We start from the raw sequence: 17,298 nt of genomic DNA on the forward strand, positions 1-17,298 counted from the left end.
TCAGCCCAGAGATCCAGCCTGTCCAGATCTCTCTGTAGGGCCTCTCTACCCCCAGGCAGATCGACACTTCCTACCAGCTTGGTGTCGTCTGCAAATTTACTGAGGGTGCTCTCAATGCCCTCATCCAGGTCATCAATAAAGATATTGAAGAGGACAGGCCCCAGCACCGACCCCTGGGGAACACCACTCGTGACTGGTCGCCAGCTGGATTTAACTCCATTCACCACCACTCTCTGGGCCTGGCCCTCCAGCCAGCTCCTTACCCAGCCGATAGTTTACCTGCCCAAGGCTACTAACCTCAGCCTTTTCATTGTCCTCAGTGCCACATTCCCAGCCACGTCCAGTAAAGAATGGAGATTCTCCTTGGTCCTCCTCTTACTGTTAATATATTTGTATATATTGTGTATATATATATATATATATATACAATACTATATATACTATATATATTTATATATATAAAGTTTCTTGTTCCCTTTAATCCCAGCAGCCAAGCTTAATTCGAGCTGGGCCTTTGCCTTTCTAATTTTCTCCCTGCACATCCTGGCAACCTCTTTGTACTCTCCCTGAGTTGCCTGTCCCTTCTTCCACAGGAGGTAGATTCTCTTTTTCTCCTGGAGCCTCAGGAAAAGCTTCCTGTTCATCCATGCCAGTCTCCTTCCCCGCCGGCTCATCTTGCGGCTCAGGGGGACAGCTGTTCCTGTGCCTTCAGGACTTCCTTCTTGAGGAGCAACCAGCCTTCCTGGACCCCTTTACCCTCCAGGACCAAATCCCAAGGGACCCTCCCTACCAGTCTCCTGAACAATTCAAAGTCTGCCCTCCGAAAGTCCAAGGTAGCCATTTTGCTGTCCCCTCTCCTGGTTCCACCAAGAATCGAGAACTCTACCATTTCATGGTCGTTCTGTCCAAGGCAGCCCCCAACTTCCACATCTCCCACCAGACCTTCCCTGTTTGTAAACAGCAGGTCTAGCAGGGCACCTCCCTGGTAGGTTCTCTCACCAGCTGCAGAAGGATGTTATCTTTCATACACTCTAGAAACCTCCTAGACTGCTTCTTCTGCACTGTGTTGTATTCCCAGCATATATCAGGGAAGTTGAAGTCCCCCATGAGGACAAGGGCAGGCGATCGCGCAACTTCAGCCAGCTGTTTATAGAACACCTCATCTGTCTCTTCATCCTGGTTAGGTGGTCTATAACAGCTCCCCACCAGGATGTCTGCCTTGTCAGCCTTTCCTTTGATCCTAACCCATAGAGATTCAACATTGTCTTCCCCAGTTGCAAGTTCAATAACATCAAAACAATCTCTAACATAGAGAGCCACGCCACCACCCCTCCTTCCTTGCCTATCCTTTCTGAAGAGCTGTAGCCATCCATCACAGCACTCCAGTCATGGGAACGATCCCACCATGTTTCCGTAATGGCAACTAAGTCATAGTTTGCCTGCCACACAAAGGCTTCCAGCTCCTCCTGTTTGTTGCTCATGCTGCGGGCATTGGCATAGACACACTTCAGCTGAGCCCCTTGCCTCACCCCTAATCCCGATGCCCGCCTAGGCACACCTCTTGCAGGCCTGGTTTATCCCCTTCCCCCTTCCTCTCTAGTTTAAAGCCCTCTCTATAAGCCCTGCCAGCTCCTGGGCAAGGATGCATTTTCCCCTTTGAGACAGACCAGACCCATCAGCAGACCTCAGGCCTGGTGCCGAGTAAACCGCCCTGTGATCAAAGAACCCAAAATTCTTGTGTTTGCACCAGCCTCTCAGCTACGTGTTTATGAGATGGGTTTTCCTGCCCCTTTCAGTGTCCTTCTCTGTCAGTGAAGGGATAGAAGAGAATACCACCTGGACTCCTATTTCCTGAACTAACCGCCCTAGTCCCCTGAAGTCATTTTTGATAAGTTTCAGGCTTCTGTCAGCAGTCTCATCGCTGCCGGCCTGAACTATTAATAAAGGATAATAATCAGAGGGATGGATCAAACTGGGGAGTTTTCTAGAGATATCCCTGACCTGAGTCCCAGGGAGACAGCACACCTCCCTATGGGTAGGGCCAGGCCGACATGTAGGGCCCTCCGTTCCCCTCAGAAGGGAGTCGCCTACGACAATCACCCTTCTGTCCTTCCTGGCAGAGGCAGTCTCAAGGCGTGGAGTCGACCACCTCACCTTGGGCAACTTTGGCAACCTTGCAGGCAGAGCTCCTCCTGCATCCTCACTCACCTCTCTCTCAGGTTCCAGGGCCTCAAACCTGTTACACAGAGGCACCTGGGGAACCGAGGTAGGCCGGGATGGGGGTTGCCTGCGTTGCCGAGCTGGGACCTGCTTCCATTCCTCCTCTTCTCCTAGTTTGTTTCCCTCAGCTCGATCATGGCAGGTGAGAGGACCTGCCACCGTCTGGGGGGTATCACTCCGGTGTCTTCCCTGCAGAGAGTTACACCACCAGTCTATCTCCTGCTCACATTCTCTGATGGATCTTAATCTCTCTACCTCCTCCTTGAGCTCCACTACCATGCTGAGCAGCTCATCCACCTGCTCATATGTCACACAGGTGGAATCCCTGCCACCCTCCCCCAGCAGCAGCAGGCTCAGGCACTCCCTGCAGCCAGAGACCTGAACTGCTAAATCTCTGGGCAGGCCCTCCATCTGGGTCTCCACAGTCTTCTTGAGGTGAGCCCGCTGCCTGGTGGAGACCATGTTTAAACTCACAGTCTCAGAGACCGCAAATGTGAGAGCAGGTCTCCTGACGAAAGAGGGACAGTACTTACACACCCTGCTCCTCGACCCACCTCTCACACCCACTGCAGTACAGAATGGGCAGTGTGAACTGTGGTCACGCAGTGATTACCCCTCCCTGTTCTCAGCGAGCAGCAAAGCACCTCACTAACCATGCGTGAGCCCCCCCCCCCAAAGCTACTAATAGCCTAACGGCCAGAGGTCAAGGTCACAGATAAGATTAAGATTAAGAGTGGGCAGTGCCAGCTCCACCCCTGCTAGCTCGGCAGCCCGCCCACAAGCTGCCAGCCCACCGGCATGAGCACCGCGCTTTTCCTGGCTTCAAAAAGCCCTAAAAAGAGCTTCTTTTGTGGCCCTTTTCGCTTCAGAACCTGCTCTGAGACTGGTCTCCGCAGCAAACCTAACATATAGGCATAATATAGGCAACCTAACATACAACAGAGACATTTGACAAGAAATACTAGCCAGTTTTTCAGTTGTTTTTGTTGTTGTTGTTATAGTCATAATTAAGGTGTTAGAAGATATGTACATAGGTAGCTCCAAAAGTAATGCCTCCTATTTATTTCCATGGAAACTACATTACATACAGAGAGCATAATATTTGATATTATTTGCTATTTTATATAAGAAAATATTTCATATTGATTTGCTGTTTGATACTGTAAATTCTCAGCTACAAAACACTGCTTTTCAACATAGTCACCACCATTACTGATGCATTTTTGCCTGTGATGAACAAGAGCCTGTATTCTGTGCTTACAAAAGTCTGCAGCAGGAGAGATGAACAGCTGTTTCACAGCTCCTATGCTTTCAGAGTAGCTTTCACAGTAGTAATAATCAGTCTATGGCCTGAGTGCTATTGACTATTTCTATTGGCTCTTTGACCAACTTTATTTCAAAGAAATCCTGCCTTAATCTCGTTTTGGTGTAAGAAAATCTCAACAAGAGGCCAATATTGTTGTGGATGCCCATTCCTGGAGGCACTCACCACCAAGTTCACTGGCACCCTGGGCAGCCTTATCTAGTGGATGGCAACCCTGATCAAGGCATGGGCATTGAAACTAAATTACGTTTAAGGTCCCTTCCATCCTGAGCCATTCTATGTTTCCGTGATACTATGATTATAAGTTAGCTTATTTTCTTAGTTAGGAGAAATAGCATAATCTCACTTTTAATAACATGACTCCTTTCATTCTCCAGAGATGTGATCTCCAGTTCTGAATACTTTCTAAATGAAGTGAACACATACACAAGTCCATACTGCTTTATTCACTATCTTACTTATAGAAAGATCTCTGTAAATTTGAATTTCCAAGGATAAAAGGGATCATAAATTCTGAAAACCCCTATGAATTCTTCTTACTACTTCTGGTGGTAAACGCACACATCTGAGATCCACCCGAGAGTACTGAGGGAGCTGGCGGAAGAGATAGCTAAGCCGCTTTCCATCATCTATCGGCGTTCCTGGTCAACTGGAGAGGTCCCAGAAGACTGGAGACTTGCTGATGTGACTCCCATCTACAAGAAGGGTCGTAAGGAGGATCCGGGGAACTACAGGCCTGTCAGCCTGACCTCAGTGCCGGGGAAGGTTATGGAGCAGATTGTCCTGAGGGAGATCACGCGGCATTTGCAGGAAAACCGGGGGATCAGGCCCAGCCAGCATGGGTTTGTGAAGGGCAGGTCCTGCTTGAACAAACCTGATCTCCTTCTATGATCTGCCTGGTGGATAAGGGAGAGAAAGGCTGTTGATGTGGTCTACCTGGATTTCAGCAAAGCCTTTGACACTGTCTCCCACAGTATTCTCCTGGAGAAACTGGCAGCCCGTAGCTTGGACAGGTGAACCCTATGCAGGGTAAGGAGCTGGCTGGAGGGCCAGGCCCAGAGAATGGTGGTGAATGGAGTTAAATCCAGCTGGTGACCAGTCACGAGTGGTGTTCCCCAGGGGTCGGTGCTGGGGCCTGTCCTCTTCAATATCTTTATTGATGACCTGGATGAGGGCATTGAGAGCACCCTCAGTAAGTTTGCAGACGACACCAAGCTGGTAGGAAGTGTCGATCTGCCTGGGGGTAGAGAGGCCCTACAGAGAGATCTGGACAGGCTGGATCTCTGGGCTGAGACCAGTGGGATGAGGTTCAACAAGACCAAGTGCGGGGTCCTGCACTTCGGCCGCAACAACCCCAGGCAACGCTACAGGCTTGGGGCAGAGTGGCTGGAAGGTTGTGTGGAGGAAATGGACCTAGGGGTATTGGTCAATGCTCGGCTGAGCATGAGCCAGCAGTGTGCCCAGGTGGCCAAGAAGGCCAATGGCATCCTGGCTTGGATCAGAAATAGTGTTGTCAGTAGGAGTAGGGAAGTCATTGTCCCTCTGTACTCAGTCCTAGTGAGGCCCCACCTAGAGTACTGTGTCCAGTTTTGGGCCCCTCACTGCAAGAAAGAAATTGAGGCCCTGGAGCGTGTTCAGAGGAGGGCGACGATGCTGGTGAGGGGTCTGGAGCACAGGCCTTATGAGGAGCGGCTGAGGAAGCTGGGATTGTTCAGTCTGGAGAAGAGAAGGCTCAGGGGGGACCTTATCACTCTCTATAACTACCTGAAGGGAGGTTGTAGTGAGCTGGGGGTCGGCCTCTTCTCTCTTATAACTAGTGACAGGACGAGGAAGAATGGCTTCAAGTTGCGCCAGGGGAGATTTAGGCTGGACATTAGGAAACACTACTTTTCTGAAAGAGTGGTCAGGCGCTGGAATGGGCTGCCCAGGGAGGTGGTGGAGTCACCGTCCCTGGAGATGTTCAAAAAACGTTTAGATATAGCGTTGAGACATGGTTTAGTGGGGTTATTGGTGGTACGTGGATGGTTGGACTAGGTGATCTTGTAGGTCTTTTCCAACCTAGCTAATTCTATGATTCTATGATTCTATATAATGAAGTATATATATATATGTACACACATATAATATATATATGTATATATACATATATATACACATATATACACATATATATAATACACACATATTACATGTATACATATGCATGTATATATAATATATATAATATATAATATATTAATATAATATAATATAATATATATAATATGTATGGATATGTATCATAATATATTATATAATATATTATAATGTATAATATATATAACGTATATATATATATTATAATATATATTATGCATAAATGTGTATTATATATATGTGTATATTACATATACACATATATATGTGTATAATATATGTGTACATTATATATACATATATATACACACACATATATATACATGTAATGTACATATAATATATATATGTACATATATATGTACATATTATATGTATATATATAATATGTATACATGTATACATATATATTAAATATATATGTATATACGTGTGTGTGTATACATATATTATATATATGTATATATAATATACATTATATAATATATATTATATACATGTATATATGTGTGTATACATATATATACACACATGTATATGTACATATATCAAAATACATATATATACACATATAGATATACATAAATATATATCTGTATATATGTATCTACATGTATATCTATACATATACACATAGATGGACATACATAAATATTTTCATATATAGATATACATTTATGTATATCTATATCTATATGTATTTCTGACCAAGTAAAATTTGACTGTTATTATAATAGTGTAGATAATGTCTAATCAAGTTTGTTTTCTTTCTTTCACTAGGATATTGTTTATTCTGTGAACAGTTCAGTGTGGATCTTAGAAAATTAGTTTCAAGAAGTTGGATGAAAAATCTTTTCCCTAAACTCTTCTTATAAGTGTTAAGCTAGATAAAATTAAAAATGAAAGCAAACAATCAAAAATAAAATAAACAACTTGATCCAAGGATTCAAGGAGTTTTTATATGAGCTCACAAAAATTTTGTCATGATTAAGGAAATCAAAGCAAAGCAAAATAGAAACTTGTAATTTGTTAGTCTGTAGAATAACAATGGCATTTTAGAATAGTCAACTGAAATTATTATAGTCTGTATATGGTATATTAGTCTGTGCCAAAATCTATGATAATATGTCCTGCTATTTATTGGAAGAAAACTTACCTTAGTTACTCAAAGTATACTAAAAAAAAACAGTATTTTTTTTCCTGTGTTTTTGTTTATTGCTTTCCTTTAGTACTGCATATGATTTATTATGTACGTAGGCACCTGTTAAGCCTAACCTTTGATGAATCACAGAATCAATCACAGAATCACAGGAGTTGAAAGGGATGTCAAGAGATCATGGAGTCCAGTAACCCATGTTAAAGCACATACACTGCAATAGGTTGCACAGGTACGCATCCAGCTGAGTCTTGAATATCTGCATAGAAACAGACTCCATGACCTCTCTGGGTAACCTGTTCCAATGCTCCATCACCCTTACCATAAAGAAGTTCTTCCGCACGTCAGTATAGAACTTCCTATGTTCAAGTTTTAGGCCATTACTCCTTGTCCTATCACTACATATCACCAAGAAGAGCCTAGCCTCATCCATTTGCCTCCCACCTTCTTTAGATAGTTAAAACGTTTATCAGATCCACTCTTAGTCTTCTTCTCTCCAGGCTGAACAAACCCATGAAGAAATATAACAAATTAAGAAAATCATATGTATAGTCAAACATTCCTGTCATTATAGAAAAAGATTCACACATTGGGAGTTAAATTTAGTTCTGGAAATCTTCCAAAACCTTAAATATCTTTTTATTTACTAAATATATTATAAATTCTGAATTATTATTCTCCAAAAACAGAACACTTTTGTATGATGATTAAAATACTTCAAAATTAGGCCAAGAGTTCTAAACAATAAACTTCTCGCACAGTCTAATATTAGAATGCTTTGCATGAAATACAACAGGAAAATATAGAGTTCATTATGTTTAACCTGAAGTTTCATTTCAAGAGCCTGCATCTCCATCTAGACTAACAGATTAAGTGTGCCTGTGATGATTCTTCCATCTCTGAGTATGAACAGCAAGTGGTCATCTCTTTTATGGGAACAGTGTTTTGTCCATGCTCAGTCCCTACTTGAACTCAGCTCGTCTTTGGAAAAGTACAAGTTTCCCTAAACTGAAACCATGCCAGGGATTGTGAGTCTTTTTAAGTGTAATAGTGATTAATTATTTGTGCCTGGAAAAAGATTGTTGTGCTATTGAATTTACTGAAAATAATGTAGATGGTTCCAACTCAGATCTTTCCAACAGTTCCTCCAACTTAAGACCAGAACTGCTCCTTCTCATGATACCGTAACACATTCTGAAACCTCTGAGTACCAAATAACCTTCTGTAAATGAGGCTTAATCGTGTATGAACTGCAGCCTGATTAACTCAACTTGTCTGAGAAATCCAAAAGGTCAATACAAATTTAATTGGTTGGGGTTTTTTTGGAGATTTTTTTATGGAACATTATGACCCAGAACCATGACAAAGCTTAAACGCTCCCAAGTGACCTCCACCTGAAATATAGTTTTCAAAATGCTTGTCTGAGAATCATGTAATTCTGAAAATATCCAAGGAAGAAGTTAGAAAAGATAAACCCTCTCCTCCGAACAGCTATTACACTAGAGAATTAAAAGGTAAAACAAAAGATTAAATAATTGATGTCAAATGAGGAATAAGAGATCATCAAGGCCTATGAATGAATTAGAAAAATGATTGAAATTACAACTGAATAAAACAGTAGGATTATCTTCACTTACAAACTTAAATTATTTCAAAAGGAAATCATGACTTGCTAATATTTTAGAATTTTTTTTTTTGAGCTAGACTTTTATATTCAGCTCACAAAAAAAGCAGCAGATAAGAGAAATGAATTGCGTGATGTAAGACTTTCAAAAGATGATTGATAAAGTAACTCAGGAAAAAAGATCCCTTAAGGCTAAATCATATAGCAAGAGACAAATAATAGGCAGAGATTAAAATCTAGCTGAAATATGGGAAAGGAAAAAATGATCACTTTTCTTCAGAGCAAAATGCTAATCCACAATGTCACTGAAAAAATATTATGATTATAATTTCATTTATTAAAAAATAGAGAATGACTATAGTCATTTCTGTAAGTATCTCTGCCATACGTTTGGTTAAATAAAAAAAATCAAGCATGTGGATGTTTAAAGAATAACCAGTACACTTTTTTGTTAATATTTTCATATTAGATGTTAACCATCTTCTGTCAACTTCTAGTTAGTGCCAGTTGTTCTGCAACAGAATAAGCAAACTGCAGAGTTACAGCAAGTTTAAAGGGAATGATAGTAATTAGAACTTAAATAAATTTCACCAGAGATTTAAATTATACTGTATTTTACATTATGCGAAAAATCAATAAGAAAAAAAATTGTGTATGAAATCATAAAAATATGTATGGAATGCATAGTTATTCACTCCATGTCACAGAAAAGTTATTAAACAACACTCACTGAAATTACAAAGGAAACAAATTCAGTACTGTTTAAATGAATATAATTCTTGGACACAGTCACTAGAACAGAGAATCACAGAAACTTAGGGGTTGGAAGGGACCTCTAGAGATTATCTAGTGCAACTCCTCTGCTAAAGCAGCTTCCCAGAGTAGGTTACACAGAAAAGTATCCAGTTGGGTTTTGAGTATCTCCAGAGAAGCAGATTCCATAACCTCACTGAGCAGCCTGTTCCTGTATTTTTCTGATTCCTCCTTGCCCTTTTTGAAGACTGGAGTAACATTGACTTTCTAGTCTCCAGGCACCTCTCCCATTCTCCATGACCTTTTAAAGATGATAGTGAGCAGCTTGGCAATCACTACTGCTCCCTCAGCACTCATGGGTGCATCCAAATGGGACCCATGGATTTGTGTGCATTGAGTTTGCCAAGATGATCTCTGACAAGATACTCCTTCACCAAAGGGAAGTCTCCCTTTTCCCAGACTCTCTTTCCTATCTCCAGGGTCTAGAAGAATCAGATATAAATTATTAAGTAAATAATATTGAATACCTGATATTTCACAGCTGTCTGTTCACATTTTTAATCTTTTTTTCCTAAGTCATGGTAACAACATTTGACTTACTGTTTTTCTTTCTGGACCAAACCAAGTTAATATCCTCTCTTTTTTCAAATACATACAAAACATATGTATGTATGCACGTATTCCCTGCATATATCAGGGAAGTTGAAGTCCCCCATGAGGACAAGGGCTGGCGATTGCGCAACTTCTGTAGAACACCTCATCTGTCTCTTCATCCTGGTTAGATGGTCTATAACAGACCCCCACCATGCTTCTGTAATGCCAGCTGAGTCATAGTTTCCCTGCTGCACAATGGCTTCCAGCTCCTCCTGTTTGTTGCCCATGCTGTGTGCATTGGTGCGGATGCACTTCAGCTGAGCCACTTGCCTCTCCCATTATCACTCCCTGAGACTCACCTCTAGTAGGACTTGTTTTATGCCCTTCCCCTTTCTCATCTAGATTAAAGCCCTCTCTACGAGGCCTGCCAGCTCCTGGGCAAGGATCCATTTCCCCCTTTGAGACTGGACAGACCTACTAGGAGACCTCAGGCCAGGTGCTGAGTAGACCTCCCCATGATCAAAGAACCCAAAATTCTTGCATTTGCACCAGCCTCTCAGACATGTGTTTATAACTTGGGTTTTCCTGCCCCTCTCAGTGTCCTTCCCTGCCACTGAAGGAATAGAGTAAAATACTACTCGTATGCCTGCTCCATCAACTAACTGCCCCACTCCCCAAAATCATTTTTGATAGTCCTCAGGCTTCTCTCAGCAACTTCATCACTGTCGGCCTGAACTATTAATAAAGGATAATAATTAGAGTGGCAGATCAGATTGGGGAATTTCCTAGAACTACCCCTGACCCGGGCCCCAGGGAGGCAGCACACTTCCCTCCAGGTAGGGTCAGGTGGACATACAGGGCCCTCCGTTCCTCTCAGAAGGGAGTCGCGTACAACAGTCACCCTTCTGTCCTTCCTGGCAGAGGCAGTCTTGAGGTGTGGAATCGACCACCTCACCCTAGGCAACTTGGCAGGCAGACCTCCCACCACATCTTCACTCACCTCTCCCTCAGGTTCCAGGGCCTCAAACCTACTTCACAGAGGCACCTGGAAAACTGAGGTAGGCCAGGATGAGGGTTGCCTGCATCACCAAGCTGAGACCTGTTTCCGTTCCTCCTCTCAAATTGTTTCTTCTGCTTGACTATGCCAGGGGAGAGGGTCCACCACTGTTTGGGGGGTATCACTCCGGTGTTTTTCTCATAGAGTTACTCCATCAGTCTATCTCCTGCTCACACTCCATGATAGTCCTTAATCCCTCAGTCTCCTCCTTGAGCTCCATCACCATGCTGAGCAGATCATCCACCTGCTCACACCTCACACAGGTGGAATCCCTGCCACCTTTCACTGTCAGCAACAGGCTCAGGCACTCCCTGCAGCCAGAGACCTGAACGGCTAAATCTCTGGGCAGGCCCTCCATCTGGGTCGCTGCAGTCTTCTTGGGGCAAGCCCCCTGTCTGGTGGAGACCACATTTAAACCTGTGATCTCAGAGACTGCCAAGGAGAGCTGGTCTCCTGAGTAAAAAGGGACAGCGCTTACGCACCCTGCCACTCAACCCACCTCCCACACCTGCTGCTGCAGTATGGTATGGGCCATGCTCATGCACTGATTACCCCTCCCTGCTCTCAGTGGGCAACAACACTGTTTGCTCACCTGAAGGAGGAAGCTAGCTTCTGCCCTCCCTAAGGCTGCTTAAAGCCTAGCAGCCTGGTCAAGGTCAAGGTCAAGGTCAAGGTCAAGGTCAAGGTCAAGGTCAAGAGTGGGCAGGGCCCAGCTCCACCCCTGCGAGCTCTGCAGCCCACCCACAAGCTGCTAGCCCCCCAGTACAGGCGCAGCACTTTTGCTGGCTTGAAAAAAGCCCTAAAAAGAGCTTTTTTGTCAGCCTTTTTTGCTTCAGATCACTTGCCCAGTGCAGTCTTACCTGCCCTGAAGCTGGTCTCCACAGCAATGTGTAGAGAAAGCTTAAGTAACATTTACTTACAATTAAGATTGCAATCAGTTGTCTTTCTGTCCGCTGTGACCTCCTCATTACCAAAATGAGTTTTGGTCACTTTTGTTTGTTTGCTTGTCTGTAGTGCAGCAATTTCAGCCAGGTTTCCTTCAGTTTCTGGGATGTTCCTCCTTATAATTTTCATAGCCAGGTAATCTGCTGTCTCCTCTCAGCCCTCCACCCAGCAATCCCACATTTGCTTGAGCTGTAGCTCAAGACTGTAGCTGTTCACAACAGCTCCTGTACTTTTTTTTTTTTTTTTTTTTTTTTTTTTTTTTAACCCTGAAGTCTAATACCTTCTTCACTTGAGCATCTTCACTTGCTTTCCAAAGCAGGATGTTATCTTTCTCCAGATGTTGAGATATGATATATTCTTCTTAACAGGCACTGGGCACATATCCAGATACAGTTGTTCAGACTCTTGTTGAAAGAGTGCACACTACCAGTCTCACAGGCACCATTGAGGTGTGAAAAGTCTATTCCAAGAGCTATGTCTATTGAACCAACTAGAAAAATGGGTGAAGGGAGAAGACTCCGTGACAGCAGACAAACTCCACACAAAATGACCCAGGCCAAGTTGTGAGTGAGCCCAAGAGCAGAACTTAGCCTACTTTTTAACCAATATAGACAACACCTTATTTCGCTCCACAATATATCTACACTAACTCAGGTCCTTAGCAGCATGAGTATGCATGAAGTCTTCAAGCGAGAAATAGGCTGGCATCATTTATTTCTGGAGAAAGACTTGCAGAAGTACCAAATCTGGTCAGCAAATGATAGTACGGAAAAGTTTGGCTAGTTAATCTATGAGGAAAATTGTTGAAGGCTTGTATGCTTTAAAATAGTTTACTTTTTTCCAGCTATGTCTAGTGAAAGATCTAATAAAAGATTTTTATCTGTACACACAATTGCATTTTGCGTATTATGAACTGAGGCTTTGGGGGCTGAAAAGAGAGACAGTTATATCACAGATATCTAAACAAAATGAAAAGAGGTAGAAAGGAAAGACAAGCTTTAAGTTTCTAAAATATTTTTGAAAAAACAATTAAGAACAAGATCCTAATTATGAATGTTCATTCTTAAATAATTAAAAAAAAACCATGAAGAATAATCATTTTCAAAAAAAAAAAAATCCTGCTACATTTTAGACAATCATTGTCACAGAAAGCGTGATTTTACAACCATTTGCCTTTTATCTGAGGCTTGTTACACCTGTCTCTCTCAAATGATATGGTTGTATTTTTAGGCAGCTCCTAAATCTTTCAAAGAAGCTGTCACTCAACCATTTCCCTGCCACCTCAGGAGAGATAAATGTGATTTCTGTTGCTAAGCTTTGCCTGCAGTTAAACACATGCACACACTGACTGATGCTGTTCTCCTGTCTCCTTTCCCCTGGGTGGCAGTGCTACATTGCACTTTTCCCACAGATACACATAAGATTGCAGTGCAAAGTGACAGTGCTGCAGTGGAGAGATAGGACACCATTAACAATACCTATAAAGAAAAACATTCTGTTGGACTGAGAATGGGAAATAGCCCTGGGTGCCTAGACAGATCATCGCATAGGATCAGTCAGAATAAATCCACAGGAGTGTAGGTAAATATGCTGTAAAGAAGTGTAGGAACCACTTCAACTGAAGAAGTTATGATACAAACATTTGGTTTAAATGTATGAAGTGGTATGTCTATTTCGTTTGAAGGATCTCTCTGAGGAGCAATATGTCTGGTTGTGAGTGGTGTTCCAGTTCTGGCCTGCACATCAGATTATGATTATCTGTCTGGCAAATTAAAGAATCTGGTGTTCAGTCTACAATTATGATGGATTTTATTTTTATTTCAATATTAATGCATAGTCAGTGAATGATGTACAGTGTCATTTTATTGGATTAGTTTTCTCTTAAATATTTTGTTAACAAATAGCATCTTCACTATCACAATCATCCATTTTTTTTCATCTGGCTTCTGTTTTTCTTTTTTTAGCCCCTTGAAAGCTTTGTTAATCTTGATGACAAAAACAATGGAGCATCTACTGAGGACCTTGCATATCTGGAAGACAATATCTGTGGCTAAATTTGCTTTTTTAACTTTTATGTAGCAGATATCAAGAAGCTACAGTATTCTGAGAAATACAGTGTGAGACTTTGTCCTCTGGTAATGGTGGTTTGGCAAAGAAGTGAATGAGATTTTCCTTGCCATAGGCTACTAGAGACAGAAGAAAGGATCTCTGCCCACCACTCTCCTGAGAAGCCACTGAAATTAACTTTACTCTGGTCATTCCAGAGAATAACTCCCATCCCATCCTATCCCTCTCTGCTGCTTAATAGCAAAGGATCATGGAATAAATACTGTCATTGAACCCAAAAGACATAATCTGTTTATTATCTTACAGACAGAATCGTTTTTGTGGTCCAAAATAACAGGGTAACAGGAAGAGCTGAGGATCAGTGATCCAGTACTCAGTCTTCTTTGCCCTTCTTATTTAATAGTATATATGTATTCAGTATTGCTCCTGCAGCTATGAGTGAAAAAATTGTAATGAATACTATCTTCATGATTCAGTTTGTGACTTTTCCTGTAAAATTTATCTTCTCTGTCTACATTTCAAAAAAGGATTTAGGTATTATGACACACAGAGCTACAGTATTTAAAGCTAGGGGCTGAACTTCAAGAGCAGTACTCATTATGCAGTGTTTCTAATGTCTGAGATAATTATATTTTGTGGAAGAAGAGCACACATGAATGACACAAAATCCATCATGTTCGGAGATGCCACATTATACAGTCAATAGAAAAAAGACAAAATGAAAATGTAACTGCCACTTTCTCAGATTTATGGAATTTTTTAACCCTTGTAAGAGGCAGAATACTTTCTGATAGTGAGAATCCAGTTTCATATTTATCTTCAGGAAAATATAAAACAAAGTGTTTGGGGTATGGAAGTCTTTCAAAGTGTGTTCTTATTCAAAAGCCACATATCTGTGTTGACTTTCAAAGATTCTGAGCTGCTTCTAATGAGTTTAATGAAATCTGCTGCTTCTGCAGCTATAATCAACCACTGAAGATGGGAGATGTGAAGGAGGAAAGGGTTAAGTCATTGTTCATTACTTAGAAGGAAGTAAGTCATTTTAAAATTTTCTGACAAGCCACAAGTTGAATGATAGGCCTTACATTGCCTTATTGAAATGAAGAGTTCAACAGAAATGCAGTCTTTCATCATATTAGGTTTCTTGGCTACAGTGTAAACTGACTGTTGTGAAACATATATCATACACATTTCTGCTAGTTTATTTACATGTTTTGACCTATATTTTTGTGAGGAAAATAATTGTCCAAAAAAAGCTATATAATAAAGACAGGAGGAAACACAGCAGATCTTGATTGCAAAGCAGAAGAAAACTGAAATGCACAGCCACTGACTAGGTTTGCTTATCTTTTTTGGATAGGTTTACTCTTCTGGGAAGATTTAAATTCTAGCTTCTGATGAGATGTAATACAAAATGAGACGATTTATGATAGATAGTATTAAAGAAAAGATCATAGAATCATAGGTTCATAGAATGGTTTGGGTTAGAAAGGACCTTAAAGAATACTTAGTTACAACCACCCTGTTGTGGTCAGGTTTCCTGGCAGGCTGTCCACAATCCCATCCAGCCTGCCCTTGAATGCCTCCAGGTGTGGAGCATCCACAACCTCTCTGAGCAACCTGTTCCAGTGGCTCACACCCTCTGAGTAAAAAATCTCTTCCTAATATTCAATCCTCTTTTAGTTTAAAACCATTCCTCTTAGTCTTACCACGATCTGACCATGTAAAAATTCTATCATGTTTCTCTGATTCTGGGAATTTATGTGTTACATTTTGCATTACATTAACTATCAGTTTCAGAAGCGTGACTCGGTGTTCAAAACAAAATGAAAATCCACTCATCTAGCCTCTTTTCCCAAACTAATGGTACAAGGAAGACATCAGAAAAGACACAAAATCCAGATAATTCTGCAACTTAAAAAGCTTTTTCCTTTCTCATGTCTCTGTCAAAAAAACTTGTAAAAACTAGACTTTGGTTTACAATAATCTTATAAAAAATTCTTCCAGCTTTAGCAGTTGCAAAGTCCTGAAACCTGATGCTTGTCAAGTCTAAAAGTTCTTTAATTTTTTCCTATTTTTATTTCCCATAATTTCCATGAAATATTTTCATACACTATTAAACAAAAGGGTCAAGAGATGTAACAAGTTTTTAACAAGTAAATTATATTTTAAAAGCAAATTTTAGTTAAATAATTAAAGATTACTTTGCATCACTTTATGCTTTTATTGTATCACATTAAAATAAAACAAAATAAAACTTATTCTGTATGGAATGCTGAGGATAGACATGAATAATCTATTTGCTCTGGCTAGAAATAACCAATACAGCATTTCTGATCTCATATAAGAACAGATGTCAGCATTAGATGTGTTTTCCTTCATAGTGGTCATAATATTTTGTGCAGCAGCTGATCCTCTTCGGTGTATTATTCTCTTGAAATGCAATTCTGCATCACAGCAAAATCATGAAAGAGGAGTGATCTATGATATAAACCACCTTTACAAAATGAAGACACGTCAGTGTGGCCAAAAGATCAGGTGCTAAAATACATTCCAGTTTCAGCTCATTAAGAAATGCTCCAGGCTGGCAGCTGTGCCCTGCCCTTCTCTGTTTCAAACTCCCATGTCCTGTGGCAACATGTTGCTTATCCAATACATATTTTGGGAAAGCTATTTTTCTAATTTGGTCTTCATTTTAGGCTCAGTTTATGCTCACAGTTAGTGCCAGGGCCACAGTTTGAGTTCATTGAATTTATTAATTGTCACAATAAGTTGGATCAAAAGTAATATTAATAATACTAAAACAATGATTATTAGTGTTCTTAAATGTATTTAAACTTACGCTCCCACTAGTTATTTAAGTGACATCCAGCCTACAGAAAATGTGTTAGAGGATGAAGAGTAATCAGAATAGGATCATTATAATTCAGGCTGTAGAATGTGTAATCTTTCCACATCTGATCAGATTTGCATATTTTGCAATAATTTCTCTTGCAGTTCTTAAGAGACAAGTTAGCTATGATCTAAAGTAGGACTGTTCAAATATATATATAATTTCTGAGTTGGTTCTATTTGAGACACAGAGAAATAAAATAATTATAAATATATAACTACAAGATAATGTCTACATTTTATCTGTAAGAGGAGGGTTTTCAGTTTACCCATAATCTGCCTCACCCTCTGGAAAGATTCATACTGCTTTTTTTTATAGTTCTTTAACACTGATCCTTTTGTTATGAATGCACTTGATACTCTCCCCTACTTCATAACAATAAAACCACACATTTCTTCTTCAGTAGAACTCTGTGTATCTACTTCCCTAAGAAAGATTACATTGACAACAATAGGCTTCATTATGAAAGGAGGGAGTAGCAACATATTCTTTACCAAAAAAAATAAATAAATAAATAAAAGGAAAAAAA

The sequence above is a fragment of the Numida meleagris genome, chromosome 1 (genome assembly GCF_002078875.1).
Source record: "Numida meleagris isolate 19003 breed g44 Domestic line chromosome 1, NumMel1.0, whole genome shotgun sequence".
Classification (NCBI taxonomy): domain Eukaryota; kingdom Metazoa; phylum Chordata; class Aves; order Galliformes; family Numididae; genus Numida; species Numida meleagris.